This window comes from Choloepus didactylus, chromosome 7 (assembly GCF_015220235.1).
Source record: "Choloepus didactylus isolate mChoDid1 chromosome 7, mChoDid1.pri, whole genome shotgun sequence".
NCBI classification, from domain to species: Eukaryota; Metazoa; Chordata; class Mammalia; order Pilosa; family Megalonychidae; genus Choloepus; species Choloepus didactylus.
Genome location: NC_051313.1, coordinates 72,377,708 through 72,389,839, shown reverse-complemented (window position 1 = coordinate 72,389,839; position 12,132 = coordinate 72,377,708). Strand labels below are relative to the sequence as shown.

The following is a 12,132-nucleotide window of genomic DNA, read 5'->3' as shown; positions in this document are numbered from 1 at the left end:
ATTTTATTTGTATTATGTTATTTGTATTATGCTACTCCATAATTATAATTCTTGTACTCATTTAATCTTAGAGCTATATTTAAATTGGCTCAATGCTGAGCACCAGCTTTTTCACAGTTACTCTGTTTCATCTGTTGTCTGCTTTTTATCATCAAAAAGTAGGATTTTTCAAGGAAGGATCATAGATGCTGCTATCTCATGAGATCATTCACATGGGAGGTTATCTGCATATTGCCTCTCTTCAAGGCTCACCTTGCCTGGGCACACCATTTCTGAGTTATATGTTATTTCTTTTCCACAGGTGACAAACTGGTGACTTATTAGCCAGTCCAGCTGGCAGACAAATTTTGTTTTCCTCAATAGTATTTAACAAAATTGAATTTGTCGCAGGAATTTAAAAATTGGAGAATTAATATAGAAGTTGGATTTCTGGGTTTTCTTGAAAAACATTGGTAGAGTTGATAATATCTTCTAAATATGTTACCTGTTCCCTTAAGGTAAAATCGGCCGTAGCTACCTTGTTTTGGTGGTGCTCTGTGCTCTCCAGTTCACTGTATCCAACCTGTTTCAATCTGTTTTATGCCCTGCCTTGTCTCTGTGGGAATTAAAATTGCAACTCCAGGCTTAGAATTTTTTGATTTTATTCTTTTGTTTCATGGTGCTAAGTATTGCACTGGTCATTTTACTGTGGCTTCCCAGTTCATTGCTTGGTGGGTTTGTTTTATTTGCATTTTTTTTCTCAAGAAGTTCTCATGTATTCTATTTTTCTAAGTTCTTTCATATTTCAGAATGTCTTCCTGTTGCTATTATCACTGAAACAAAGTGTCTGGGTATAATATATTTTGATTAATGATTTTTTCCTTCAGGATATTGCAGATATTGCTCTAGTGTTTTTTGGCTTAGCATGTTGCTGTGAAGAAGTCTGCAGCCAACCATTTCCTCCCTTTTGGTTGATCTGATTTTTCTGGCTGGATGACTGAAAAAAGAAGTTTCTTTGTCTTTGAATCTTAATAATTCTTCCAAGATATGTTGCAATGTTGAGCCCTCTGTATCTTTTTTCCTGGTGGAGTTCTATCCTTTAATCTATGCTTCTCTTTCATTCTAGGAAGTTTCCTTAATATTTTTGAATACTTTTGATTCATTTTTTGGTAGCAATTATAAAACATAAAATATCCTTCTGGTATACCTGCTTTTCTCCCTATCAGCTTCTTTCTAACTTGTTTTCTTATGTTGATATTATCTCAAGCTTTTCCTCTATCTCACTAATAATGACTTTCAGCTCTTCTTTCTTGCTGTTTCTAATTAATCAAATAGATGTCATAATTCTAACAATGTTGTACTCGTCATTTTTCTCTGCAGTCTTCCTTTATATTTAGTTCTGTTATTTTATGAATTATCCTTTTTTTTAAAATTCATATTCCCACTGAATTCCTGCAGTGTGAAGCAAGTTCAGAAGAGGGAATCTCTTCTGCTCTTGGAATATGTTATCTTCCAGACTAAGATTTTCCTGCGTCTTTTGTATGCCATGTCACGTTTCCTCCATGTGTTTTCGTTGTTGTTATGCATAACTGGAATGCCAAAGATTGTAGTCCTGCTCAGGCTTAAATTAATATGGGCATTTCCTACCCCTTTGCTGAAAGTGTGTCTGCAGGCTCGATTTGAAGTGTGTCCACTAGATCTCTTGTCTCTCTCTCCCTCAAAGCTACAGTCCCAGGCCTGGGTATTGCTATCACTCAACTGTTTTCTAGCCTCAGGCCATGAGACTGAGCAAGGTGGAAAGCCTGGGCTCTATTCTTTCTTTGGCAACTTGGGCACATTTTCTGCATTACAATCCATTCCTTCTAATTGGGGATGTGTTCTCTTCCAGAGGACTTCAGCTCAATCTGTATAAAGCCCTGAGGCTTATGATTCATTAAAGAGAGTTTAAGTTATTCATTTTTCTTGCTTCACTTACTCATTTCTCCAGCAGCCTTTTGTATAAGCATCCCTCTTTCCTAGTCAGAATAGTCAAAAATAACAGTTCTGGTGGGTTTTAACTCCATTATAGTTAATTGGGAGGGGGATTTCATTTTCTGCTTGATAGCTCAGCTTTTGACTTCTACAGGCAGTCTTTTCTTATTTAACTGCTCTTTTGTCTTTTTTTCTGCAATTCACTGCTGGAGATCTTTAGAGTCCTCTTTTTCCCTCCCCACATCTCCAGTAGTTTCCCCCTCCTCCACTGAGCTCCTTTAGTGGAGGTGTTTGTGGATGTATTTACTTGACTTTCTCTCCTGCAGCAAGTGATTCCTGGCTTCTTGCCAGTTTTAGGAGTATAAGTAACACTTTTGAGGAGTTGGTTGAATAATCTACCTATGATTTCTTCTGAGGAATGCAGATAAATTTAAAGTCTGGGGTAGACTGAATTATGTACCCGAATTTAGAGGTGTTTTTAATCTTAATCTGCATTCCTGTGGCTGCAGGGGTGGGGTGGTGGTGGATGGGTGAGCCCTTCTTAAACAGACCCCTTGAAGATGTTATTTTTGGTTAAGGTGTGGCCCAATTGAGAGAGGATAGGTCTTAACCTGGATTGCTTGAGGCCTTATAAAGAGAAAAAAACTGGAAGCCAGAGTGAGAGAAAGGGAGGAGGTAAAAGCTGGGAGTCAATAGAACTTGTAAGAGAAAGCACAGTCATTTTACTGTGGCTTCCCAGTTCATTGCTTGGTGGGTTTGATTTATTTGTGATGGGAAAGCACCGGAACACAACAAATTCTGGCCAGCCAGAAGCTACCTACCTACCCCAGGAGGAAGCAAGCCTTGTAGCCTCTGAAACCAGGAGCCAATAAATTCCATTGTTTAAGCCAACCCATGTGTGGTTATTTGTGATAGCAGTTTAGGAAAACTAAGAGAAAGACCTTTCTGGTACATATATTTTATTTCTTTCACCATGTATTTCTAGAATATTTATTTATTTATTTATTTATTTATTTATTTATTTACTTAGTCTTTCTGCTCCTTTCAGCAAGTATTGCAGTGGGCAAATTTTCTCATTAGGCTTTTCTCTGCTATTTTAACTCAGAAGTTTAAACTTTTAGTTTTTGCTATCTTTCCTCTTTTTTTTTTTTTGTTCTTTTTTTTTTAATGAGGTGAGCTAATCTGTATTTAATTATTTAAAATAATTCAACTGTGGATATGTTTTTCTTTGGCTAAATTTTTAAAAAATTAAAAACATTACGTTGAAATAGATTTTATATAGTTTATTTAGGGTTTGTAACATATTAGACCATAATTTCTCTTTCAGCAACTTGTGTCAAATTTCAGCAACAGAGTTATACTACTTTCATATAAAGATATGGGAAATTGAAATATTTTCTGTATTATGAAAAAATTTAAACAGCATAAAAATTATTTCTTGAAGATTTTGTTGAATTTACTCATATTTCTGTCTGGTTCCAATGGCCATTTCAGCGGTAGATTTGACAACTTTTTCATTTTTTCTCGTGGTGATTAGTGTATTTCTGCTTCTTGAACTAATTTTGATATTTCCCTTGAAAATTACACATTTCATCCAGATTTTTTCATATTTGGCATCTCATATTTTTGTAAATGTTCTTTTTGTCTGTATTAATAAGCCATTTCTCATTCCTTGCCTGTATATTTGTATTTCCTCTTTTAAATTATTATATGTTCTAGAATTTTGTTTCCTTTTAAATCTTTACAAATAACAAGAGCTTAGATTTATTTATAAAGTTTAAAGTTTCTTGGTTTTCTAATGTTTTCTTCTTTATCAATTGATTTGAATTTCTGTGTATCAGAATGCCTTTATGCATGTTTTAGCTGGGAAAATATTTTATTGGAGTATATCTTTTTATCCCTAAAAAAAACTATAGATTTTCACTGTAATTTTTTAGTTTTTGGTATTTTAGAAGAGAAATCTGAAACTAGTGTCATTTTTGTGCCCTTGTATGTGACATCATGTATATTTCCACCTAGATTCTTATATATTGCTTTTTTTCCCCCTAAAATAAAAAAGGGGCTTGTGTATTATTGTTGGTTTCTTTTTTTGCAGGGGTGGGGTGGTGTTCCCCAAAAGGCTGGCAGGTTTATTAGGCCACAGCAAGGTGATCAGTGTTTGGACTTGGCCATAAGCTCCAGCTCTTCCTTCTTCTTAATGGCATAGGAATTCATGAGTTCATCTGTCATTGCTTAACTCATCTGCCCAGCACTCAGTGATGGTCTTGATGCTCTGAAAGGCAGTCTCACGGGTGCCCACATGCAGCAGTCAGATGGCCTGGTTCTTGAGGTGCAGTGGGGATATGACCATGGCCTGCCTCCTGACTGTCCTGGCTCACTTGATGCACATTGAGTTATCCTGGGGACAGCTGTTGATGATGTACATGGCCATGGACTTCTTGCAGTTGTTGTGGCTGTGCATCATGATAGAGTTGATGAGGTGCTCCACCATGGGACACTGTACCTTGTGGAAGCACTTGGCTGCGTAGCACCCTGTGCTATGGGGAAGGTACTTGGCATACTTCTTCACTGCCATGTAGTCCTACAAGGAAATGTCATTGATCTGCACATCATCTGTGCTCCACTTTCTGAAGAGCTTAATGTGGGAGTCTCCTCCACAGCAGGTGCAGCTGTTTCCCACTCAGTCATTCTGTGGGCACAGTTGGGATGTTTCTGTTACTCAGTGTGGGCCATATGGTACCCTGACAGACACAGAAAGAGCTACTGGTCTCTCTTTAATGGTCTTTTATTTCAGTTCCAGAAAGTTTTCTTCAGTGATATCTTTGATTATTATTTTTGTTCAATTTATTTTCTTGTGTGCTGAATAGCAATTATTTGAATCTATGATTCCCAGTCTCTGTTCTCCATATTTATTATCTTCTTTTTCATCAGTTTGTTTTCTTTTTCTTCATCTTCTACATACTAGGACTGCCTCTTAAATTTGTCCTGTACATTACTGCTTTAAGTTTCTAATATACATTCTACTCTTTACCTCTAACAATGTGGTTTAAATTTTCCTATTAATTCTTTTTAATTTCTTGAAACTGCCATTATCGAATTATCTTTTTGTCTCATCCATAATTTTTTACAGATCATCTTTTATGCTTCTTATGGCTTTATGCTCCTGTGCCATAGAGACCACCTCCTTTGCATTTTTTAGAGGATGCCAGCCAGGAAAAAAAAAAGAAAAAGAGCTTCAACAACAGCAACTACATAACAACCACAGCAGGAAGAAATAAAAAAATAAATCAAAAGCAGGATGAATTTAGTGAATTTTCTCAAATATTTTCTGTGCCCTAAATAGTAGCTAATTGGCAGAGGTGAGCTCTTCCTCTGTGTCTTCAGATGGAAGGTCCATTGCTTTGTAGGTCCGCAAGGATGTTTGTTGGTCCTAGTACTCACTCCAATTTCTAGGTTCGATAAAGCTTTCACCTAGGGAAGTGTTGTCTCCTGTAGATTGTCTTCTCTTATTCTTACAGCCTGGTTCTTTACAAAGAGCTATATATATTTTACAGGGGATGCACTGTTGTCAGAGATCTTCTTCCCTCTGCCCTGTTTTATTGCTTGGCTTGTGGTTATGGTCCATATCATTGTCTTCTTGGTTTCTGGTGGCTACTGTTTCAGCAAATATAGATGGATTGATGTGGCTGATACAGCACAAACATGGTAGAGGTTTGGATACCCAGCCATCATGCACACATAGCTGGCAAGAGAAAGTAAGAATGCCAAAAGGACATGAAAAGAACCCTCCTGGCTGAGTTGGCTCCATTTTAGGGGCCTACCTGAAGTCCCACAAACACTTCAATTGTAGCGCACACACAGAAGTTAGTCCCATCTCACACCCAGATGTAAGGGAGTCTAGGAATGTAGTCTTTTGTTTTGAGTGGCTATATACCCAGCAAAAAATCATGATATGAGAAAGAGGGAGAGAACAGACATTTGGGTAGGCAATTGGCATCCTCTGTCACAGCCTAGGTCTCTCTGGGTCTGGGAAGACTGCAGGAGAAATAAAAAAATGTTTTTTGTCATCAACCATAAACTACATGAAAGGCCAGCATGATCACTTTCATCAAATTTCCTCAGGCTTACTTACATTCTTTATATTATATTCAAAGTTGTTTCTTCCTTGACTTCTAATTGTTTCATGCCATGCTTACTGTGTTAGATGACAGAAACTGTTAAGATCCCACATTGCGTGCCTCACCTTTCCTCACCTCCATTTTGCAGAGCAATTTGTTTATTCTTTTCTTTTGGAAAAAATGACTAGCAGATTAGTCAGTACAGTGATTAGTTATCCCTAGTTCTCTGATACCGCATCCTTTCCTCTTACCCCATGTGCTGGTTTGAATCTATTATGTACCCCAGAAAAAGCCATGTTCTTTAATGTAGTCTTGTGGGGTCAGACCTATTGCGGGTGGGATATTTGGGATATTTTGATTAGGTTGTTTCCATGGAAATGTGACCCATCCATCTGTGGTTGAGACCTTTTGATAAGATTATTTCCTATGGAGGTGTGACCTCCCTGCCCATTCAAGGTGAGTCTTGATTAGTTAACTGGAGTCCTTAGAGAGCTCAAGGGCTGACACAGACCCAGTCGCTTGGAGATGAAGACAGACGGATGTTTGGAGCTACTAAGCGAAGAGACAAAGCCCAGAGTTTGCCCCGGAGAAGCTAAGAGAGGACCCCCAGATGCTTAGAGAACAATACCCTGGGAGAACAAGCAAGGAAGCACAGAGGCTGAGAGAGAGAAGCTAAGAGATGAAGCCCAGAGTTTGCCCTTGCCCTGGAGAAGCTAAGAGAGGACCCCCAGATGCTTAGAGAACAATACCCTGGGAGAACAAGCAAGGATGCACAGAAGCTGAGAGACAGAAGCTAAGAGAGATGGAGGCCTAGAGACATTTTGGAGAAAACCATTTTGGAACCAGAACTTGGGAGCAAAGGACCAGCAGATGCCAGCCACATGCCTTCCCAGCTGACAGAGGTGTTCCAGACGCCATCGGCCTTTTTTGAATGAAGGTATCCTCTTGTTGATGCCTTAGTTTGTATACTTTTTCAGCCTTAAAACTGTAAATTTGCAACCTAATATATCCCCTTTGTAAAAGCCAATTCATTTCTGGTATTTTACAAAATGGCAGCTTTAGCAAACCAGAGCACCCCACTATCACTTATCACAGAGCCCTGGACTCCTGATTTTGTCTTTCCTGCTACCACCTTAATTAATTTCCCATTTATATCTTCCTTCTTGCTTCCCATTCTGTTACTACTAATAGTGCTAACATCACCAACCATGACTAATATTTTCATTGTTCTTTACTTGTTACCAAGTACTTCCTCATACTTTTATTTCATTTGTTACCTCACAACCATTCTGCAGTCTTTTTTCTTAAATCTTCACTAAGGCATACATTTTAGAGGTTAGTGATTTATCCAAATCGTCATGGGTAAGTGGTGGAACTGTTACTCCAACCCAGATCTCCTAATCCCGCATCTCATGATCTTTCTGCTACTCTGTGCTACAATTCAGCTCTTATACATTGCCTCCCAGAAGCAGCAGTCCAAGTGATGAAAGTGCTGCAGTAGTAGTGTGTGAGAAAGTGGCCTATTGTGTGCACTGGATGAAATAGGGACCATAGGGCTCTAATTGTTGGAGAGGACATTTACTACAAAGTAGGAATGTTGTAGTGGCTCCCAGATAGCCATGTTTCAAGGACACGTGGGCTCCAAACTATTCTTTACTGTTACTAATGTATTTCTCAAGCTGTGCAGTATTAACAGGACAAACATCACAGAGGTTCACAAATAGTGAACAGCTGCAACAGCAAATCCTCTCTTCCTTCAGAATGTTTTATCAGAGTATGTATTCTAGCAGCTTAGTGCTAAATGGCTGGAGCAGTCATGCAGATCAGAGATTAACTCTCTTTCCTGTGGATCAGGTTCTCATAGAATGACTTTGGATAAAAGAGAAAGCTGCAGGCAGAAAACTGTGAACGCCAGAGGCTGGCTAGAACAAGAAGCTGAGTAGGTGGTAGCAATGTAATGATAATTTCTCCCAAGGGAAATTCAGGTCAGACAGCTTTCTACTGAATGTAAGAAATAGAGCAAATGCTATTTATGGTCTAGCTCTCAGCCTGTAAGCTTGGATGCCTCAGATTATTTCTTGACTTTCTTTGAAATCACTGAAATCTATAATAACATTCCATACTATTCAGGCTTCACTTTAGCTACCACGTAGGCCACACTTAGACATAAATATATTTTCTTAATTTAGCTTCAGTCCAATGTATTCAACATTTCATCAGGAACTTAGCATTTTACTACAGTGTCCAGGAAGTGGTATGGTGGGTGGTGCAAAGAAGAACAAGACATGGGTTTGGCCTTCATGGAAATAGACTTGTAAGACTCGTGTGCCATTTGCTCTTCTGTGGTGTGGCATTTAATTTTCAATGTGATTTGTGCAGACTAAACATAGTAGAGCTGGATCATATTTTAAGGTAATAACATATTTGTTTCTGTTATGCATTCATTCATTCATCCGCTCATTTATTCATTCATTCAACAAATATTTATTGAGTGCCTTCAGTGTGCCAAGCACTGCTCAACATGCTGGAGATACAATGAGAAAAACATGGGCAGAAATCCATGCCATCCAGAAAATAGAGCCTGCATTATATGCAAGAGTAGTGGAGAGGAAAGAAGGACATCATGTCTTTGTTTTCCATAAACCCCAGCCATGCTCATAGACAAAAGCATTGCTGAACTGTTGGCCCAGATATGTGTGTTGTTTGGCCTGCATGGTTCTAAAAAAATTCCAGTGTGCGGCATCCCCCATCAGTCTTTACTGTAGTACACCTGACCTGCTTCTCTCATTTACTCTCCCCTTTTGGCTTCTGTAGGCACTGGACTCTCAGACATCTGGGCCTAAACCAGCTTAGAAGGTTGTGAAAGCACTAAAAGTGAGAAAGGGGTTTTGGGTCCCAGAGATATGTGGATGTAGAGGCTGGGGAATTCAAGGATTAAAAATTAGAAAGAAGTTCAACTCCAGCCTGAGAGTAGAAGATGAAAGAAAAGTCTGTGGGTCCCAGGGTAGTGGAGACATTGCTTTCTGGGGTGGGGAGAGCAGGAACCCAGAAGAGAATTGCTTTGTGGTGCCTTTGGTCAGACTGGACTATAGATGTCTCACGAGAGATTCTTATGGTAATAACACAAGGAGCAAACAGCAGATAGGGGCTGGGGAAAAAGGCACAGCACATCCTGACTATAACCTGTGTAGTTTGACAACTGATGCTTGAAGATGACAGAGCCCTGACCCCCATGGACATAGCCTAATTCTTCAAAAATAACTGAGGTTTCATTTTCCCAGCTGGGATAAAAGCCTTTGGATTCACAATAAAATTAAATCCGGTAGAATAAAGGCAATAGTGTTTTCCTGTACACCTCAGTTAACAGATTAATAGATTCACACCTATTTTGCTAGCTTATAGGAGGTTTCTACCACATTCCATTAGAATGAATAAAGAGAAGACTAAGAAATGATCATATTTTATGGTAGTAGAACAAGTTTTTTTGTAAACGGTTTTAGTTGGTGTCATTTATGAAGGGCTTGGTTTACGCCTTCCCTTTTTCCCTTGTAAGTTTTTCCTGAAGTTATTATCTTATTCTGTGTCTCGTTAATTTTCATATGTCTTGTTTAGTTTGGTGACATGAAATATTTCTAAGTCCTTCATTCTCCTTCACAGATTGGCTTGGTCAGGGCAGTCCCTTGTTTCTAAGGTCTCACAAGATCAACTTCTTTCCATAGCACTTTCTCCCAGCTCCTCTGCATACTCTCCCCCATCCTGTCTTTTAGACCCCTCCAAGTTGGCTCCCTCTCAAAGCAGTGTTGTCCAAATTGTAGTCTCTAGACCAGCAGCACCTGGAACCTTGTTGATGATGCAAATTTTCAGGATCAACCCCAGACTTATTAAATAAGAAATCCGGGGATGGAATCCAGCTGTCTGCCGTTTAACAAGCCGTCCAGGGGTTCCGATGTTCACCCAAGTTTGAGAACCACTGCTCTAAAGAGCAGCTCTTTAAGAATGTAGTGTCCAGTTCCACCAAGAGGAAGGGTCTGCTGCAGATTAAAGGAAGGGCCTTGTGAAGACTGCTGCTGTCTTTTATAAAAAACACATACACTCAAGCACATGATTAAATCTTCAAGCTCTCCCATATAAATACAACCAATTTTCTCTACACCCAAACCAAAGTTAAATATTTTGACCTTGTGGATGACTTTTCAGGAGTATTCTATAATCTAGAGATTTCATTTTATTTATTTATTTGTTGTCCTCCTTGCCAAGTTGATTCAATTAATTGATTTTCTGTCATGTCACATCTGTATTTCCCTGATTTATGCTGGATGTTAATTGATTGTCTTATTATTGTAGAAAAAAGATTTGGCTTTGCAGAAAGCATGTGGAAAGTTAAATGGAAATTATTCTGTGAGGTGTTGCATGAATATTGAAGGTTTTCTTTGGGTAATTACACATGCTCTTTATGAAACTACTCTTAAAAAGAACTATGGAAATATGAGGGTCAACAAAACTGAAACCTGGACAAATTTAATATTTCCAACCAGAGTCAGCAACCAGCCCTACTTTTTTTAGTCTCTGTATTTCCACAAACATGCAAAGATTTTCTGCCTGGTCATTCGATTTTTGACTTAGCAGTCTAATATGAATGAAGTGCCTCGCTTTTTCTCAGTCAGTGAAGTATTGATTTTTGTATCGCAAGGGGAAATTATAAATGTAATTCTTTCTAAGATGATCCCAACTATAATGTTAGAAAATTGCTAAGTGTTAGAAATCCCAAATATGATATTGGCAGAGAACAAAGGTACACAATTTGTAATTCATTGTGTAAAAACCCTACACTATTTTTTATAGTCAAACCAAATCAAAATGGCAGGAACAGTTAAAACTCTGTTAACAAACAGGACCATCAAACCTCCAGGGTCATAGATTTGGAAGAAACTGAGTCAAGTATTAATAGATGGCAAAGCATGAATCCTGAACATTCCAAATTTTGAAAATAAAAATCCCAGTGTGTCAATTCACTGATACTGAAAAAAACAAAACAAAACAAAACTGACTTCCTTAATTCCCCAATAATACTAAACCTTATTAAAAATGCATTTAGGATAGTACTAACTCTTTAAATTTATTCTGAAAAAATTGCACTCTTAGGTTACAGGTAGTTCATTACTCAGTATACCCTTTATTTTTGTAGCAGTAGCCACCCACCCATAAGTCTGTTACCATGCTGATGTGAATTGCATTTTAACTGGTGATGCTGTTTTATACTAGAATTCACTGGCTCTGTCTTCTCCCTTCATTGCCTTGAGGGAAAGCAGTATTTAGGCATCAAATTATTGTTTTAAAGCAAGGCGTAGACTTGTTGGTCAGGAACAGTGAGAAGATTTACTTTATTATCAGAACCAGTTTGTTCTGAAGCAGTTTGTCCAAAAGGAAGCCAAGAAACATCCGTGTTTTAATCAGGAAAAAAAGAAATACTTTGTGTAAACAAATATACCTATGGGAAGAATAAGGCATTTAAAAATGCATAGCTATTGCATTTGGGTTTTTCCTTATGATGTGTGCCAAAATGAGTAATTATATATTAGATGTTAAATCAGGTTAGATTTCCAATTTTTTAGTACTCCCCCCCCCCCTTCTATTCCATTTTATCATCTGGTATATGTATTTGTTTGGGGATATGTGGGCATTGGTAAATTTAATAAATATTTTTTATTCATCTACTATAGGTAAATAATGGAACTTGGTATTTTAGCTCTGAACCTGAAGAAGAATTGGCCCCTGGGGTAAACAGAAGTATAGTCCTCAAAGAGCTAGTACTTGAGTCACCAGTGATACAGACATGGACACAAAAAAGTATGACACAAGGTAGAGAGTGCTTTAATAAAACTACAAATAGAGTTCAGTGGTGTCATTGCACGGAATAAGAGGGAATTCACACTTATTTTGATAGAAGAGACAGCTTTGAGATGGATCTGAAAGGGTGGATAATATTTGAAAGGTCAAGATGAAAGGAAAGTGTGTTCCAGACAAAGATCACAAAGGTGGGAAACATGCCTATATAGGAATGCAA

General features: G+C 38.2%; 1 pseudogene; it reads right to left on the bottom strand.

Moving 5' to 3' along the window:
* Positions 1-4,101: 4,101 nt before the first annotated feature.
* LOC119540608 lies at positions 4,102-4,638 on the bottom strand (annotated as a pseudogene).
* Positions 4,639-12,132: the final 7,494 nt, after the last annotated feature.